Source organism: Tachyglossus aculeatus, chromosome X4 (genome assembly GCF_015852505.1).
Source record: "Tachyglossus aculeatus isolate mTacAcu1 chromosome X4, mTacAcu1.pri, whole genome shotgun sequence".
NCBI classification, from domain to species: domain Eukaryota; kingdom Metazoa; phylum Chordata; class Mammalia; order Monotremata; family Tachyglossidae; genus Tachyglossus; species Tachyglossus aculeatus.
In genome coordinates, this window is record NC_052098.1 from 13,748,844 (window position 1) to 13,765,987 (window position 17,144).

At 43.5% G+C, this 17,144-nt stretch overlaps 1 protein-coding gene and 1 non-coding gene across 4 annotated transcripts in view; both read right to left on the minus strand.

Annotated features, from left to right (window-relative positions):
- Positions 1 to 17,144, minus strand: part of TJP2 (tight junction protein 2) — a 123,767-nt gene that overhangs the window by 89,083 nt on the left and 17,540 nt on the right. For 2 of the 3 annotated variants that reach the window (XM_038769385.1, XM_038769386.1), the window contains exon 2: positions 6,449 to 6,572. The gene's annotated coding sequence lies outside the window, so the exon portion shown is untranslated. Of the gene's footprint in view, positions 1 to 5,189; positions 5,307 to 6,448; positions 6,573 to 17,144 lie in introns of all 3 variants that reach the window. The other variant, XM_038769387.1, reaches the window with a different exon arrangement.
- On the minus strand, positions 16,019 to 16,087 carry TRNAA-CGC. Its single transcript has one exon. It is a non-coding gene; the product is annotated as a tRNA-Ala (tRNA).

Sequence of the window (17,144 nt, forward strand, 5' to 3'; positions counted from 1 at the left end):
CTGATTGCCAGGCCCTGCTCTTTCCACTAGGTCATGCTTCTCCTCAAGCAAGCCATAAACTCGTTGTCTCAGTTTGCTTAACTGATTCAAGCACTTGTCATACCCCTTCCTGACTACTGTATCAACCTCCTCACTGACCCTCCCCCCACCCTCCACCAACTTCTGTACATATCTTTACATTCTATTGTTTCCTATGCCTGCTTTACTTTGGTGTGCCACCCCTGCAGGTTGGAAAATTCCTCGGGGGCAGGAAGCAGCAATATCTACTAACTCTATGGAATTCTCTGATGTGCTCGGCACAGAGTAAGAGCTCATTAAATACACTTGATCCCAAGGTCCCTGGATTTACTGAGGAAAGAAAAATATCCAGTAGCCTAGAGGCCTCAGTGTCAGTGACCTTGGACAAATCACTTAATAGTTTGGTGCTTCAGTTTCCCCCATTTATATGATGGGGAGGACCATAACAATAAAGACAACCACAAAAGTCCAAAATCTGATTTGAAGCACCAATCATTGAATCTTGTGGCTTGTCACAGGTGCCAACTTTACATTTTCATTCATTCAATCGTATTTATTGAGTGCTTACTGTGTGCAGAGCACTGTACTAAGCACTTGGGACGTACAAGTCGGCAACATACAGAGACGGTCCCTACCAACAACGGGCTCACAGTCTAGAAGGGGGAGACAGACAACAAAACAAAACGAAACATGTAGACAGGTGTCAAAATCGTCAGAATAGAATTATAGCTATATGCACATCATTAACAAAATAAATAGAATAGTAAACATGTACAAGTAGAGTAATAAATCTATACAAACATATACAAGTGTATTATATATATGATATTTAAAATATACATTTTGATCCACCCTTTCCTCTCCATCCAAGCCGCTATCTTGCTGGCTCAATCACTCATCCTATCCCAACTGGATTACTGCAACAGCCTCCTTTCTGATCTCCCATCTTCCTGTCTCTCCCTGCTTCAGTCTACATTTCATCTGCTGCCCGGATTATCCTTTGTACAGAAACGCTCTGGGCATGCCACTCCCCTCCTCAAAAATCTCCAGTGGTTGCCTATCAACCTTCGAATCAAGCAAAAACTCCTCACTCTTGGCTTCAAAGCTCTCCATCGCCTTTCTCCCTCCTACCTCACCTCCCTTCTCTCCTTCTACAGCCCAGTCCGCACACTCCGCTCCTCTGCCGCTAACCTCCTCACTGGGCCTCATTCTCGCCTGTTCCGCCATTGACCCCTGGCCCACATCCTACCTCTGGCCTGGAATGCCCTCCCTCTGCACATCTGCCAAACTTCCTCCTTTCAAAGCCCTACTGAGAGCTCACCTCATCTGCCAAACTTCCTCCCTTCAAAGCCCTACTGAGAGCTCACCTCCTCCAGGAGGCCTTCCCAGACCAAGCCCCCCCTTTTCCTCTCCTCCTCCTTCTCTCCTTATCACCCCCCCCGCCCTACCTCCTCTTACCCTCCCCACAACACTTGTGTATATCTGTACATATTTATTACTTTATTTTATTAATGATGTGTATATAGCTATAATTCTATTTATTCTGATGGTATTGACACCTGTCTACTTGTTTGGTTTTGTTGTCTGTCATCCCCTTCTAGACTGTGAGCCCGTTGTTGGGTAGGGACCATCTCTATATGTTGCCAACTTGTACTTCCCAAGTGCTTAGTCCAGTGCTCTGCACACAGTAAGCGCTCAATAAATAGGATTGAATGAATAGGGACCGTCTCTATATGTTGCCTTAGTACAGTGCTCTTCACACAGTAAGCACTCAATAAATACAATTGAATGAATATGGCTTCCCAGAAAGGGGTGAAAAAAGACAGGAAAGAGAGATGATGCAGCCGGAGGGCCCAAAGGCACAGCCTGGAAAGAACTCAGACTACCTCAGAGTAAGGGAGCCCCAAAAATCACATCCCAGCATGGATACTCAGACAGGAGAGTTGGAGAGAAATAGACAAAGTGATAGCTGAGAGAGAGGAATGACCCAGAGAGAAAAGACAGGGAGAGAAGAGGAAAGAGACAGAGAGTCTAAATATAGAAGAACAGGGGCAGAAAAAAAAGACTTCAGCTACCTGCTTTGCCTCATTAGACTGATGAGGGTGGGGAGGTGAGAGGGAGCCAAGCAATCCCCAGTACTTCAGAGCAAGGGACAACCCCTGCTACTGCATCCCACAGGGCAAGACATCGGGCAGAGGACAGGCTTCCACTGCCACTGAGGTTGCAGGAGCCCAGACCTGCCCCCTGTTTGGGAGCTGAGCAGGCAGGCCCCCAACCTTGGGTGGAGGGTGAGCCCTCCTGAAGTTTGGCAAGGGGAGGGGAGCAAGACAGGGGCCCCGCTGCCCTGCCTGGGGAGAATAGGGAAGGTGGAGGGAGGGAATGTGAGGGAGACTGAGGTAAGAACCTGGGCTCACCATGACCCAGAGAGGCAGAGGCAAGGCCTGCTGTGCCTCAGGTCAGTGGACATTAGGAGGATGGGTCAGTCAGTCACTCATATTTACTGAGCATTTACTAAGACTGTACTAAGAACTTGGAAGAGTACAATGTAACAGACACATTCCCTGCCCACAACAAGCTTACAGTCTAGAGGGGGTAAGCTAGAAGTTGAGCCACCAGACTGATGGGCTCCAGCTTTGGGCACACAGGGGTAGGGTGAGCTGCTATGGTTGCAGGTCCTGCCCAAAATATTGACATGGCTTTACCCCAAGCCCCAACTTTAGGGGGATGATGTCCTCCATCATCCACAAAGTTGGTGCCCCAACTACAAATCCCTTGCCCTTATTTCTCCACTTCCCAGACCCTGGGAACTTGATTCATTCATAGTTATATATGAATATTGACCCAAACAGTGATGACTGTGTCCTACTTAGCCCTTACCCTACATCTTTCATCCAAGGAGTTCAAAGCCTCTGGTAAACTATTAACTCATCATTCTTCAGAACACAACTAGTAGCAGTAATGATATTTATGGAGTGTTCCCTACATGGAATGTACCATACTTAGTGCCTGGGAAAAGTACATCAAAAGCAAGAGACAAGTTCTCTGCCCACAAGAAGCTTGTGTTTAAATGGGGGAGACAGACACAGTACAATTGAATATTCATTTATACCCAGGGTCTGAAGAAGGCTAACAATACACATATAAGTGCTAGAGGTGGTTGTGAGGTTGACACATCTTGGGGTGCTGGGAAATTAATGGGGGAAGGCTTGCTGGAGCAAGAGGGATTTTAGGAGGACTCTGAACTTGTATGGCCTAGTGGAGAAAGCACCAGCCTGGGAGTCAGAAGGACCCAGGTTCTAATCCCGGCTCCACCACTTGTCTGCTGTGTGACCTGGTCACTTCATTTCTCTGGGCCTCAGTTACCTCATCTGGAAAATGGGGATTAAGACTGTGAGCCCCATGTGGGACAGGGACTGTGTCCAACCTGATTTGCTTGTATCCACCCCAGGGCTTATTACAGTGCCTGGCACATAGTAAGTTCTTAACAAATACCATCATCATCATTATTATTATTAACTTGGAGAAAGCTGTGGTTGGGTCGAACTTAGGGAGGGAGTTTCAGACTTGGGGAACAGCATGAGTAAGGTTACGGAGGCTGGAAAGTGAAGAATGAGATGCTATTACAAGTGAGGAATGAAGTGAGCAAGATGGAGAATATCCAGTGAAGAAAGTCTCACGTTCTCCACACTCCCTTTTTATCTAGAAAAGGAGGCACAGAGAAGCTAAATCCAGGATCCTACACCCACTTACCATAAAGCTCCGAATGGAAAGTCCCAGTTCTGTGTTGAATCCACAAGGCCACCCTGCATCCGATGGCATGCTACTGACAATGTGGCCTTCAGTGGTGAATGAATCATAAAATTGACACAAGGGAGGAGGGCCCATTACTCCTAATGAAAAGCACGATTACTTTCTTTGGTTTGCAAGGAACCTGCCTCCAGCCAGATCCTAGGGTCTGGATCTTCTTGGCACATCCTGCCGTATTATTATAATCCTATTTCAGGACTGACTGTCAGTGACTTGGCATCAGACAATCTATCTGGGGTGTTACTCAATTATGTTCTACAGAGTCAGCAGTGTTTCTGATTACAAGGCCATAACCCTCTTATTTTATTCTTATCCTACCTGAAGGGAGCCCTAGTTGCAAATTTCCCATCCTCATGTGAATAGAGTATTTTTCTACCTCAAAGAGTTGCTTGGTCTAAAGAATTAAGTGCCTCCCACAGTATTCTGAATTTTCCTACAGCAATGACGAGACAAATGTGCAGAGTTAGAGTTTGGGATGTTTATAGAGGGAAAATTTGCAAAATCATGCCAACTGTCCATCAAAACCCCCGGCTGCCTGGCAACAATGGCTCAGTCAAACTTGCTGAACAACTTGTGGGCTAAGACAATGCCAGCTGAAAACATGTTCTTACGTGTAGGCAGCCAAACAGTTATTAAATTGTTTGCAAGGATTTAGACCATCTCGGGAAGCATCTAGACTGAGGTCATGAAACTATTTCACTGTTCATCCAGACATACTGAACTACTATTACTAATAACAATGGTGATAGTACTGTAATAATAATACCATCACTCAGAATAATTGTAATGCAATCAGCTCTCCAATAATGCAGGGGTTGTGTTCTTAAAGAAGGCTTCATTAAGACAAACGCGCATTGTAGTACTCAGTCCATGACCCTGTGCACATGGGCACAACCATTTCTTCAACCAATCAATCGTATTTATTGAGTGCTATGTGTAGAGCACTGTACTAAGCGCCTGGGAAAGTATGATAAAACAATATAACAGACACCTTCCCTACCCACAACGAGTTTGCAGTCCAGACGGAGATTATAATTTTCCTGCCCTACATCACATTCTAGCCGGATTGACAAAGGAACGATTGACAAAGGAACACTCTAGCACATTCTAGCAAGTGATTGTTCCTTTCTTTCATGAAACTCATAGTGTTTCACAAATCCCATCCCACTGATTGTCTCTGCATAGTAACCACTCCATTTACATTTGTTCTAAAAGCCCTGAAAATTAGCAAGTTGTCAAGGCCTAGAGGCTTGTTCTAAGCACTCAGTACAGTGCTCTGCACACAGTAAGAGCTCAATAAATATGACTAAATAAAGGAAATCAGACAGCAGCAGTGAGGAGGGCAGGTAAAAATAGAAACCAACCCCTGCCGTCGCTTAGTGCCAGTGCCAAATAGTTTCTTCATTTACTTCCTTCTGTCCCAGTGGTTCATTTCTTCCCGGACTCTTGGCAGCAGCAGCAGTGGCAACGGGGACAGGCTTCTAGGATGAAAAGTTTCAATTCCTGCTGAATTTTTGTCTACACCGGGAGTTCAATGAGGGATAGATTGGCAGCTGCAGTGAAGAAGAGAACCCTAATGGATGCACAGACACAGCCGGGATGCCTGCTGTGACTGGTGATTGTCATCCTGAAGCTTGGATGAGAGTAAACACAATGCACCCACTCCTGTCTATGCTAAATGCGCCCAGTGCATGCACACTGTGTCCTCGCCTAAAAACATCCCATTCTTCTCACCACAACCTGGATGGAGAATGGTGAAAAAGATAAAAGGAAAATGCTTTTGGCATACTACTCCCCCCAACTGTAAATTACAGGGCGATGCCAACTCGATCACCTGAAGTATAAGCAGGAAATGCGATATTACAAACGACCACCCACCAGGAAGATAAATGATGCTTCTCTACATTAACCTCCTGACAGTTTAAAAGCATTCTCTATTTTTCCAGTCCAATCTTGTCACTTGAAGGCAAAACGCCATATCTCCAAGACAACACAAATAGAACCCCCTGGTAGTTGAGGAAAATTCAGCTATGTGGTCATGAGATTTCTGGAGCCTCAAAGGCACCCCCATAGCTTCTGACAGTGTGCCAGGGAGTCAAGCCCACCCCTTAATAACAGCAACAACAATAATAATAATAATAATAACAATAATAATAATAATAATAATAATAACTGTGGTGTTTGTTAAATGGGCTTACTATGTTGCCCAGAACTGAACTAAAAACTGGGGTAGATACAGAATATGCAGACTGGACACAGTCCCTGTCCCATATGGGGTTCACCATCTAAACAGGAGGGACAACAAGTATTTTAACCCCAACTGACATATACAGCAACTGAGGCCCAGAGAAGTTAAGTGACTTGCCCAAGATCACACAGTAGGTAGGTGGCAGAGCTGGGATTAGAATCCACTTCCTCTGACTCTCAGATCTGTGCTCTTTCCACTACGTCACAACTGGTTCCCCAGGGGTCTCCTGAGCCGACAAATAACTGTGGGACAACTGCACATATTTCTCAGCTGTTTTACTACCACTGTCCGACGAAATACTAATTTCCTGCTGGGGAGTAGTATTCTTTACCATAGTGTGTATTCAGATTTATGCTATAATATGTTAACCAGTACCTGGTGAGGCAATCTCTCGGTTGATGCCTTGAATTTACGTCTCGTGGAGTAAGAAGAGCTGGAAGGCCAACTATTTTGCCAGTCCCACTCACAAGGAGATGACAGCAATGTGGTATTCCTCTCCCTAGAAAAGACAATGTCATTGTTAATCAAGTGCGGTTCTCTAAAAGGCAATGGAGTAGCTGATTATGTTAGCATTCTGAAGTTTCAAAAGGGAAGGAGGGTAGAGCTGACATCAGTGTTAGTTGTCTCTTTGGGAGCAGGGTATCTGCAAGGCAATATACAGAAGAAAAGCAATTATCCACATTAATCAAGACCAAGGCTAATTCAGATCACTTAAATAACCAAACAAAATCAGGGTTGGACATCTGGAAAATTGGCAGGATCCTGTAAAAGTCTTTAATCACAAAATGAAAAACAAATTTCTAGGTTGTGATTAAGCCATCGTTGCCTAAACTTTTCTGCAAAAATTTCCCAGGAAGATTAGTATTATTTTAATCACCACGTTACTTTTCTAGCTGTGATATAAAGGGATAGTGTGGCAACTGAGTCAATACATTCACATAGCTGTGAAATATAAATTAAGATAAAATAGTATTGATTTTATTTTTGCAGGCTGGATGCTTATTTCCCTTTTCCATGAAGCAGCAGGAAATTTACGCAAAGACTGAAACAAAACCATCTGGACCCCCAACAGAGAGGTCAGTAAAGATTAAAAATCCAACCCATAAATAATTTTTATTATCCTCTCGAAAGATAAATTAATGGCTAACAAATCAATATAGATTTGATTATGCTCTTGACCTTTACGTGGAAATTTACGGCACATTCAAAATACAATTTGTTTTGTTTTTTAAAATCATGTTTGCTCTTCACTTTGCATTGGCCCTCACAATTTTAAGACTTTACTATACCTACTGGGTAAGGCTTTGCTTGGCAACATAGCTCAGCACTCAATCAATCAATCAGTCAGTCATATTTATTGAGCGCTTACTGTGTGCAGAGCACTGTACTAAGCACTTGGGAAGTACAAGTTGGCAAAATATAGAGATGGCCCCTACCCAACAGTGGGCTCACACTCAGTTTATTGTTCAAGCTGCAGGAAGCCTAAAGGAATAGATCAGCAATTGCTGACTTACAACTTAGTCGCCTGAGACGCCTCCAGGCAAAAGCGTTCTTTGGAATGAAGAAACAGCTTTGTGCAGCAAAACAAAACAAAACCAAAAAACACAATAAAAGAACAGCGTGACAATTTCTGAAATATAATAATGTTGCCAGAACTTTTTGAACTTGACCTCAGGCAAGAAAGTATGAGGTAGAGATGGGGAAATCTGAAAAATCTTGGAAAAGGTTCACAGAACAGTCACGGGGTGGTTAGATTTCCATTGGCAGGTGTTAATTCCACTTCATCCTCTGTTATGGCCATAATGAAACTCTGTAATGAATCATGCTACCCCACTCTACTTTGCCTAGGTTCCGTTGTATGGTTAATGATATGGTTCCAAGAATACTCTTTGCAGGTAACAAGCTGAAATGAATGCAGGAGAGAAGTAGCTTGGTGAAGTTTCAGATGCCTTGAAAGCTAATCAATCAATCAATCATATTTATTGAGTGCTGTGTGCAGAGCACTGTACTAAGCGCTTGGGAAGTACAAGTCGGCAACATATAGAGACGGTCCCTACCCAACAACAGGCTCACCGTTGTAGGCCATGTCCCCAAAGCAGACCAAATTATTTTAAGTCCCCCAAACCAGGAGGAGCCAGGTCAAACTTGGCCTCCCAGGAGAACCGTAGGCTGGGGGTAGATCTTCCAGGCCAGAACCCATTCCCTCTTATCCCTCTGGAGTCACCCCAAAGCCACTCTTGATTTTAGGGGTACATATTGGCTCGCCTAGTGGCAAATTTTTGACAGATGGACAACCAACTACCCACATTTGGCTAAACCTGGGTGTGCCTACTGTGGCCAGGGAATGCACCTGTTATATTGTTGTGCTGTACACCCCTAGAGAAGCAGCGTGGCTCAATGGAAAGAGCACGGGCTTTGGAGTCAGAGGTCACGGGTTCAAACCCTGGCTCCGCCAATTGTCAGCTGTGTGACTTTGGGCAAGTCACTTCACTTCTCTGTGCCTCAGTTACCTCATCTGTAAAATGGGGATTAAGACTGTGAGCCCCCCATGGGACAACCTGATCACCTTGTAACCTCCCCAGTGCTTAGAATAGTGCTTTGCACATAGTAAGCGCTTAATAAATGCCATCATTATTATTATTAAGTGGCAGTGCTGAGATGAGAACCCAGGCCCTCTGACTCCCAGACTCAGTCTCTAGACCACGCTGCTTAATGGAGAAGGGGAGTATGCAAGGAGGCTGTTCAATCTGGATCCCTCAAGACCCACTGAGCCCTGTGGGGTTTTTTTGTTTCCTTTAAATGGTATTTTTAAAGTGCTTACTATGTGCCAGGCACGGTACTAAGTACTGGGGTACGTACAAGTTAATCAGGTTGGACACAGTCCCTGTCCCATACAGGGCTCACAGTCAATCCCCATTTTACAGATGAGGTAACTGAGGAATAGCGAGTGACTTGTCCAAGGTCACACAGCAAACAAGTGGCAGAGCCAAGATTAGAACTCAGGTCCTCTGATTCCTAGGACCACGCTTTTTCCACTAGGCTATGCCCCCCAAGCAGACCAAATTATTTTAAGTCCCCCAAACCAGGAGAAGCCAGGTCAAACTTGGCCTCCCAGGACAACTGTAGGCTGGGGTAGATCTTCCAGGCCAGAACCCATTCCCTCTTATCCCTCTGGAGTCACCCCAAAGCCACTCTTGATTTTAAGAGCACATACTGGCTTGCCTAGTGGCCACTCTTTGACAGATGGACAACCAACTTTACCCTCATTTGGCTAAATCTGGGTGTGCCTACTGTGGCCAGGAAATGCGTCTGTTATATTGTTGTGCTGGACACCCCTACATGCTTAGTACAGTGCTCTGCACACAGTAAGTGCTCAATTAATATGATTGATTGATTGCCTGATGCCTACATGTCCCTGGGTGACTCTGGGAAGTGAAACACAATCTTGGTCCTCTGCTCACTCTACTTCACAGGGATATTGAGAAGACATATGATATAGCTATACAGATATGGGAAGATAGTGCATTGAGATCGTGTAAAGGCAAAGTGCCCAATAAATAAAATTCTTATTGGATTATTATTCATAATAATTCCATTGTTGTTGGATAATTAATTCATGATTAATAATTGAATAATTACTCCTTGCTAGATTTACTTAGTGCTTTTCTTCAAAAGGGAAAATTAGTAAAGACAACTCCTTTAGAGATCACAAATACTCCCAAGTTCTCCAATATAATTTTCCAATTCTGTCATAATAAAAAAATTCCTCTGCTATACAGCTTTTGAATGTGTCACAGAATTGATCATTTAATTAAATAAATATTTTACACAGTTAAAGAATCCCTATATTCACTTTCTGACCACTATTTGAAAGGTACAAACGTAGAAGATTTAGAGCTAAAAGTGGCCCTCCAAGCTTTCTTAAATATATAGTTTTGTTTCATTTTTATTTAAAAAAGATATGTCCCCGAACAGCAAGGGTGAATACGTCAATTTTAAATTGAAAAATAGAGTTCCAATAAATACATTTTTCCTTCCTTCGATATTATATTTACAGCATGTGCAAAGATAATACTTCTTAAAAATAAAAAAAATTACAAGTACATGACTGTAAAACTGCCCTCCTTGATCTAGCTGCTCGAGCAATAACAGCATTCATTTTTCTATTTAACTCCTAAATATCTGATAGTGACTGTGAATAGCTTCACTGGCTACATTTCTAAATTACTCAAGAAGCACCCCAAAATTTGCCAAGGACAGCATATATCTTAGTGAAAAACATCAAGAATTCACCTCATTGCACAAATGATTACATTTCATATAGTCCTTCCTGACTGTAGCCATAACAGATATCTGCCCTATTTTCAGGTAAATGCTACTGAGCTGCCTGCCCTCTACTTTGCTTACCCTGGATGTTGCCAAAGATTCACATGTCTTCTGCTCTCAGGAAGAAGTTCCCTCTTGTTAAGTGGGGTTATCCCAATTGCTGCTTCCAGAATAGTTATATATTTCTTGTACCTCATCTTGTCTCTTTCAGCACATGCAATTTTCAGGAGTAGCGACCGTACACAGTAATCTCTCTGGTACGGCTATGAGCTGCTGCTCTTTTAGATTACGCCGAGCATTACAAGATGAAGCTTTGAATATTACTTTGAGAGCAAATAAAGTGAGCAAAAACAAGCAAAAATATTCTATCCTATTTCCCTGAAACGTCAGTGTTATATAATGCTAAGGATCTCTGAATAAAGCACTGATGAAAATGATGCTCGCAACAATCATGGTCCTAAGCCTGGCTAGATAATGTACACTCTACAATTTGTTAATCCTCAGATAAATCTTTGAGGCTGATAATCCTTCAAGCACTAACAGCACAAGGATGATTTATCTCTAAAATCATCTCCACTTCGGGTACTGATTTGTCCTCAAAAAATATATGTTATAGCTGTTTACAATGAAAATCATTTTTAAAAAGGAAAAAAAAACTAGTCAGAACTTATTGGTCGAAGAACTCCAAAGCTCCTCGTTCGGGCCATTGGCATGGAAAAGAAATAAACCTAAAAACACCATCATTTATTAAGCACGTCTACTATGCAAGGCGCTGCACTAAGCACAGGGATGTTAATTCAGATACAGTCCCTGGGCCCACAAGAGGCTTACAATCTAGAAGGGGGAAAACACACCCACAGAGAAACAGTAACAGGCTAAATTAAGCAATTAAGAAATAGCAACGGTAAAAAAATCCAAAAGTTAATTCCTCATTTCCTCAGGTCTGTCACTGCTCCAGTTCAACCACCCGTGTTTAAACTATCAATCACAAAAATGTTGTCCAGAGCTTCTGCCCATGCTCCGCTCCTGTGAAAGGATTGGGGGGGCAGGTGGGAAGAGGGGGGCAGTCCCAGACATTAGCCCACCCCTCCGTGGACCCCAGGGCCCTGAGGATGAGGAAGCCCTGTACCATGTGGTTCCAGGCTTCTGCCTACCCTCTGCTCCTGCACAAAAGCCGAGTTCTTGCTTCCTCCCTGTATGTCTCCTGCAGTTGAAAGGTCACAATTTAGAGATTCATCCTTCCTTGGACCTTGTAAATTAAGTCTCAGTGTAGGTGAGGCACTTTCTTATCCAGGGGGAGCAGAAACAAAAAATGTTCTAGAGGTTGGAATTAATAGTGATTCTCTGAAATACTATATCTCTGAACAGGCCCTGACTGACAAATTAGAAGACCAAATGCATTTATAAGGAAAGTGGGTATATGTTTGGACGACTTGTCATATTAAAAGAATAGAAAATGAAGGAGGAAATAAGAAAAAAAATGAGAATCCCAATTTCAAATTCTATCCTATGTAAAAAACAGATATGGAAGGAGAAGAGAAGCTAAAGGAAGTACAACGATTTGAAGGCAGAGTATCAATTTTCGGATTCTTTATATAATTATTTACACCTCCACTGACCAACATGCTCCCAAGTTGGCTGCTGTCAACTGCATGACCTGCATCTTGGAGCACTTGTTCCCAAATTTACTCTAACACTGCCTTCTACAGCCCAGTCCGCACCCTCCGCTCCTCCACCGCTTATCTCCTCACCGTACCTCGCTCTTGCCTGTCCCGCCATCGACCCCCGGCCCACGTCATCCCCCGGGCCTGGAATGCCCTCCCTCTGCCCATCCGCCAAGCTAGCTCTCTTCCTCCCTTCAAGGCCCTGCTGAGAGCTCACCTCCTCCAGGAGGCCTTCCCAGACTGAGCCCCTTCCTTCCTCTCCCCCTTGTCCCCCTCTCCATCCCCCCCATCTTACCTCTTTCCCTTCCCCACAGCACCTGTATATATGTATATATGTTTGTACATATTTTTACTCTATTTATTTATTTATTTTATTTGTACATATCTATTCTATTTATTTTATTTTGTTAGTATGTTTGGTTTTGTTCTCTGTCTCCCCCTTTTAGACTGTGAGCCCACTGTTGTGTAGGGACTGTCTCTATGTGTTGCCAATTTGTACTTCCCAAGCGCTTAGTACAGTGCTCTGCACATAGTAAGCGCTCAATAAATACGATTGATGATGATGATGATGATGAATATCCTTGCCCAGCAAAGGCCAGACCTAACCAAGCTGTGAAAGCTGTAGAATATAAAAACATAAATCAGGCAAAGTTAAGGGGACTATTGAGCCATTGCTGGATGTAGTTTATTAATTTGGCATAAGCAGCTAAACTGGATTATTCAAGCTAAAAATACCTCTCTTACCTCAGTAGCATAATTTTCCCCCAATAGAGATAACCATCCCAAATCTCCATTTATTCTAATCTGCCTCTTTCCATAGTATCCCACAATTAACCCTTTTTGTAGATGGAATTGGGTTTTTTTTGTTTATTTTTAGAAAGAAATGCCCTGCAATGTTCTATCCCACATGGGGCTCACAGTCTTAGTAGCGGAGAGCGCTGGTACAGAATCTCCATTTCATAGGTGAGGAAACTGAGGCACAGAGAAGTTAATTGACTGGTCCAAGGTCACACAGCCATTATTTTCTCTAGATCTTGGGAAGAGCTGGTGCTAACGTACTTCAATCGTATTTATTGAGCGCTTACTGTGTGCATAGTACTGTACTAAGCGCTTGGGAAGTACAAGTTGGCAACATATAGAGACAGTCCCTACCCAACAGTGGGCTCACAGTCTAGAAGGGGGAGGCAGAGAACAAAACCAAACATATTAACAAAATAAAATAAATAGAATAGATATGTACAAGTAAAATAAATTAATAAATAGAGTAATAAATACATACAAACATATATACATATATACAGGTGCTGTGGGGAAGGGAAGGAGGTAAGACGAGGGGATGGAGGGGGGATGAGGGGGAGAGGAAGGAGGGGGCTCAGTCTGGGAAGGCCTCCTGGAGGAGGTGAGCTCTCAGCAGGGCCTTGAAGGGAGGAAGAGAGCTAGCTTGGCGGATGTTGGGAGGGAGGGCATTCCAGGACAGGGGGATGACGTGGGCCGGGGGTCAACGGCGGGACAGGCGAGAACGAGGCACAGTGAGGAGATTAGCGGCAGAGGAGCGGAGGGTGCGGGCTGGGCTGTAGAAGGAGAGAAGGGAGGTGAGATAGGAGGGGGCGAGGTGATGGAGAGCCTTGAAGCTAAGGGTGAGGAGTTTCTGCCTGATGCACAGATTGATCCGACCCCAGGAGATTAATAGAGGATCATTAACTGCTTTACCCTCAAGTTTCTATCATCTAATTTTTGATGGCTCTAAAACACTGAATCCAGCCCTAATACATTCAGATTCAGAGTTTTCATTTTGTTTACAGAAGCTAATTCTCCTCATCTATGAGAGGTAATTGCTTCATCGGTTTAAAGCGGTGAGGGTGGCAAGGGGGGATGGAAGGAGAGAGTTGCTATGTAATCACCCAACACCCAATGCAAATTGATCAAACAGTTCTGTTTTGGGACACAGGAAAGCTGTACTCTTGCGGCCAAGTGGGTCACTAGTAACAGAGAGGCTATTCTCCTCTCAAACCAGGTGTAAGCCTGGTTCAAAGAGAGACTGGGAGAGGGAAATCAGAAAGAGGGGTTTCTCCCTTTGACTCACAAAGTCTCCTTGTTTGTGCCCTCCCAAAGATGAAGAGGAGAATTACACTCAACAGCCCTTGTTCTAACACAATGCATCTATGGTGCAGCCTAGAAAAACTGTATTAAATGAGCCCCCCTCAAAGCAGAAATAAGGGAGGACAAAATTAAGCTGTAATATTTGACCTCTATTTTAACACTTCATTTTTTTCATCAGCTGTAGCTGACACATACATTTCTCTTTCAGATCTCTTACTCTAAGACATTTGCTCATCTCCAACATGCCCATCATCACTTCTGAAACTGGGTCACTAAACAAAGCTTTTCTTTAGGGAAATAATTCTGCATTTATTAACAGTTACTGGAAAGGATTTGCAATGTGCTTATGAGTAAAACTCCAGCTTTCTAATTTATGTATTTATTCTATTTTTAAAAAATTTTGCCCTTTATATGTTGCCTGAAAGCCCTAGTTAATTGAAATGAATCTGGTCCAAGCTTCATCTCAAACTGTGCATTTATTTTAAACCTTAGAGTTCCATGAGTTAAAAATGTATTTACTGCTCACCTTCAGGTGATCTTTAAAAATATATAGTTGTCTTTCATAATAAAAGAAAATGCCACTGACAGTGACATTCACCTTTGTGTGTGTGTGTGTGTGTGAGTGTGAGAAAAGGCCAATCGGGGGCCCATGGCCCCACCCACACTGTGCACAAAGACAGTCCCTTGTTATTCTGTCATGTTTGCACCACTAATGCTGTTTTTGTTTTGCCTCCTTGTTTCACGAGCCTCTCAAAGCTTCTACTCGAAAAGAGCTGCTCCCTTCTAGTTTGCAGCATGCCACACTGATCTGTATGCTATGGCTGCCTCTCGGTCTTCAGATGAGACGCAGCATTGTCCGAAGCCATGTTTTGCTATCTCTTAAAAGCATTTCCTCTAAACTCCTTGCTTTTGATTTCCCAATTTTAGCTCATCTTAGAGGTATCTACTGTCATCTGTTCCTCTCACGCCTCCCATTCAGCGGATCGGTACTCAGGTGAGCAGTTTCAAAACTAAGAGACCAACTTCATCCCAGGACTCGGTTGTTTGTGATTCTGTCATGCTGCTTATGTAGCCCATAAATTATGGTGATGGAATGGCTCAAGGCGCCAGATGTCCTGTCTGTGGGGGAATCAGGTCTCACAGCCATATTAAGAAGGCTGGACTGAACTACAAAACAAAGGTCTACAGAGCTGTAATAAAAATGATGGCATTTGTTAAGCACTTACTATATGCAAAGCACTGTTCTAAGCGCTGGAGTACTGGTGTTGTGCAACCCTGTCTAAAGCTGTGGGACCTAGATGCCACACAAGTGCCGCATCCGACTCCTTGAGCAGTTCCACTGGAATCACTTATGGGCCAAGCTCAATATCTACTGGTAAGACAAGATCACAAACGGTGAAGTTCTGTTTGTTCCCTAACACCGAAACTATGCTCACCTTAGACCGGGGGGTTCACGTGAGGAGGATGAATGATAAGAGGAGACCCTGCTGCTGTACAGAGAGCTGAACCTGGAAAACCCGAAAGCAAGGAGGACTTAGCATTCCAGCTAAAAACCTGGAGTCAATTATTATTATTATTATTATTATTAATAATAATAATAATAGTACTTGTAAGGCACTTACTATGTGCCAAGAACTGTTCTAAGCACTTGGGTAGATACAAGGTTATCAGGTTGTCCCACTTGGGGCTCACAGTCTTAATCCCCATTTTACAGATGAGGTAACAGGCACAGAGAAGTTAAGTGACTTGCCCAAAGTCACACAGCTGACAAGTGGTGGAGCTGGGATTAGAACCCATGACCTCTGACTCCCAAGCCCGTGCTCTTGCCACTACATCACGCTGCTTCTCAAAATTGTGGAGACGCTGGGGATTGAATCCAGGCCTCATACATGCGAAGCATGTGCTCTACCACTGAGCTACATCCTGCCTAGGATAGGTAAGCATGGCACACTGCCATCAAGGAAGGAGTGGTTCTTTTTGAGCAAAAGCTTCATCGGGAACAAGAGACAAGGAGGAAATGGAGAAAACAGTGTCAGGCCGTGCAAGCATTAAACATAACACAAAAAGGCCTTTTTGAGCACACAATGTGGCTGGAACGATGAGCCTTTTCAAACACTCATTGCTTACTTTCATCAACAGTGGTATCTTCTTTGAATACGAAGAACAACTATATGTCTATGCACAAAAATACACACACAGTTCAAAAGACCAATAGTTTGGTCTGAAGTCTGATATCATATGCCTCCACATTCTGACAGCGTCTCGAAGGATGAACTGACCTTCTTGATTTGATTTTATACTTCACTATCATTCTGTCTGGCCAGTGTGCTGCCTAGGTAACCCAACTCTGTGACAACATTTAGCTCCATTTCACCAATGTAGATTGCTTGGTTGTGTGTACCATTTCCTTGGTGCAGAATGATGCATTGCTTCGGTTTTCTTCGGACTTTTCTGTCCAAAACATCTGGCTGATTCGGTGAAGTGGATTATGTTCATTTGCGTGTCTTCTGTGTCCAGTTCTTCTGTTGCATTCCCCACTGTGGCCATGTACAATAAATTAAACAGGACTAGGTCTACTCTGCACCTCTGCTATACTTCACTGGCAATGGAGAATGGATCAGACAGGGCATCCCCAGTTCTGACACAATGAGCTCTGCTGACAAAAAAGCAGAATCAGAATCTTAATGAACTTCTGGGGGGAGACAAATTTACGAAGCTGTTATGAGAGTCCAGATCTTCTGATAGTATCAAATGGTTTTTGAATGGTGCACGAAAACTGTATAGAGGTTTTGGTACTGTTCCCTGCACTTTACCTGTACCCGAAGTGCTCCAAAGATCACCACACTGAGGAACCACACTGAGGTATGAAGTCACATCATGACTTGGGGAGAGGTTTGGTTGACAAGATTCTTGAGAGCTAGTCCAAGAACTCTGGCTGGAATCTTGCCAGCAATAGAGTAGTAAGAAGCCTCAATATTTGC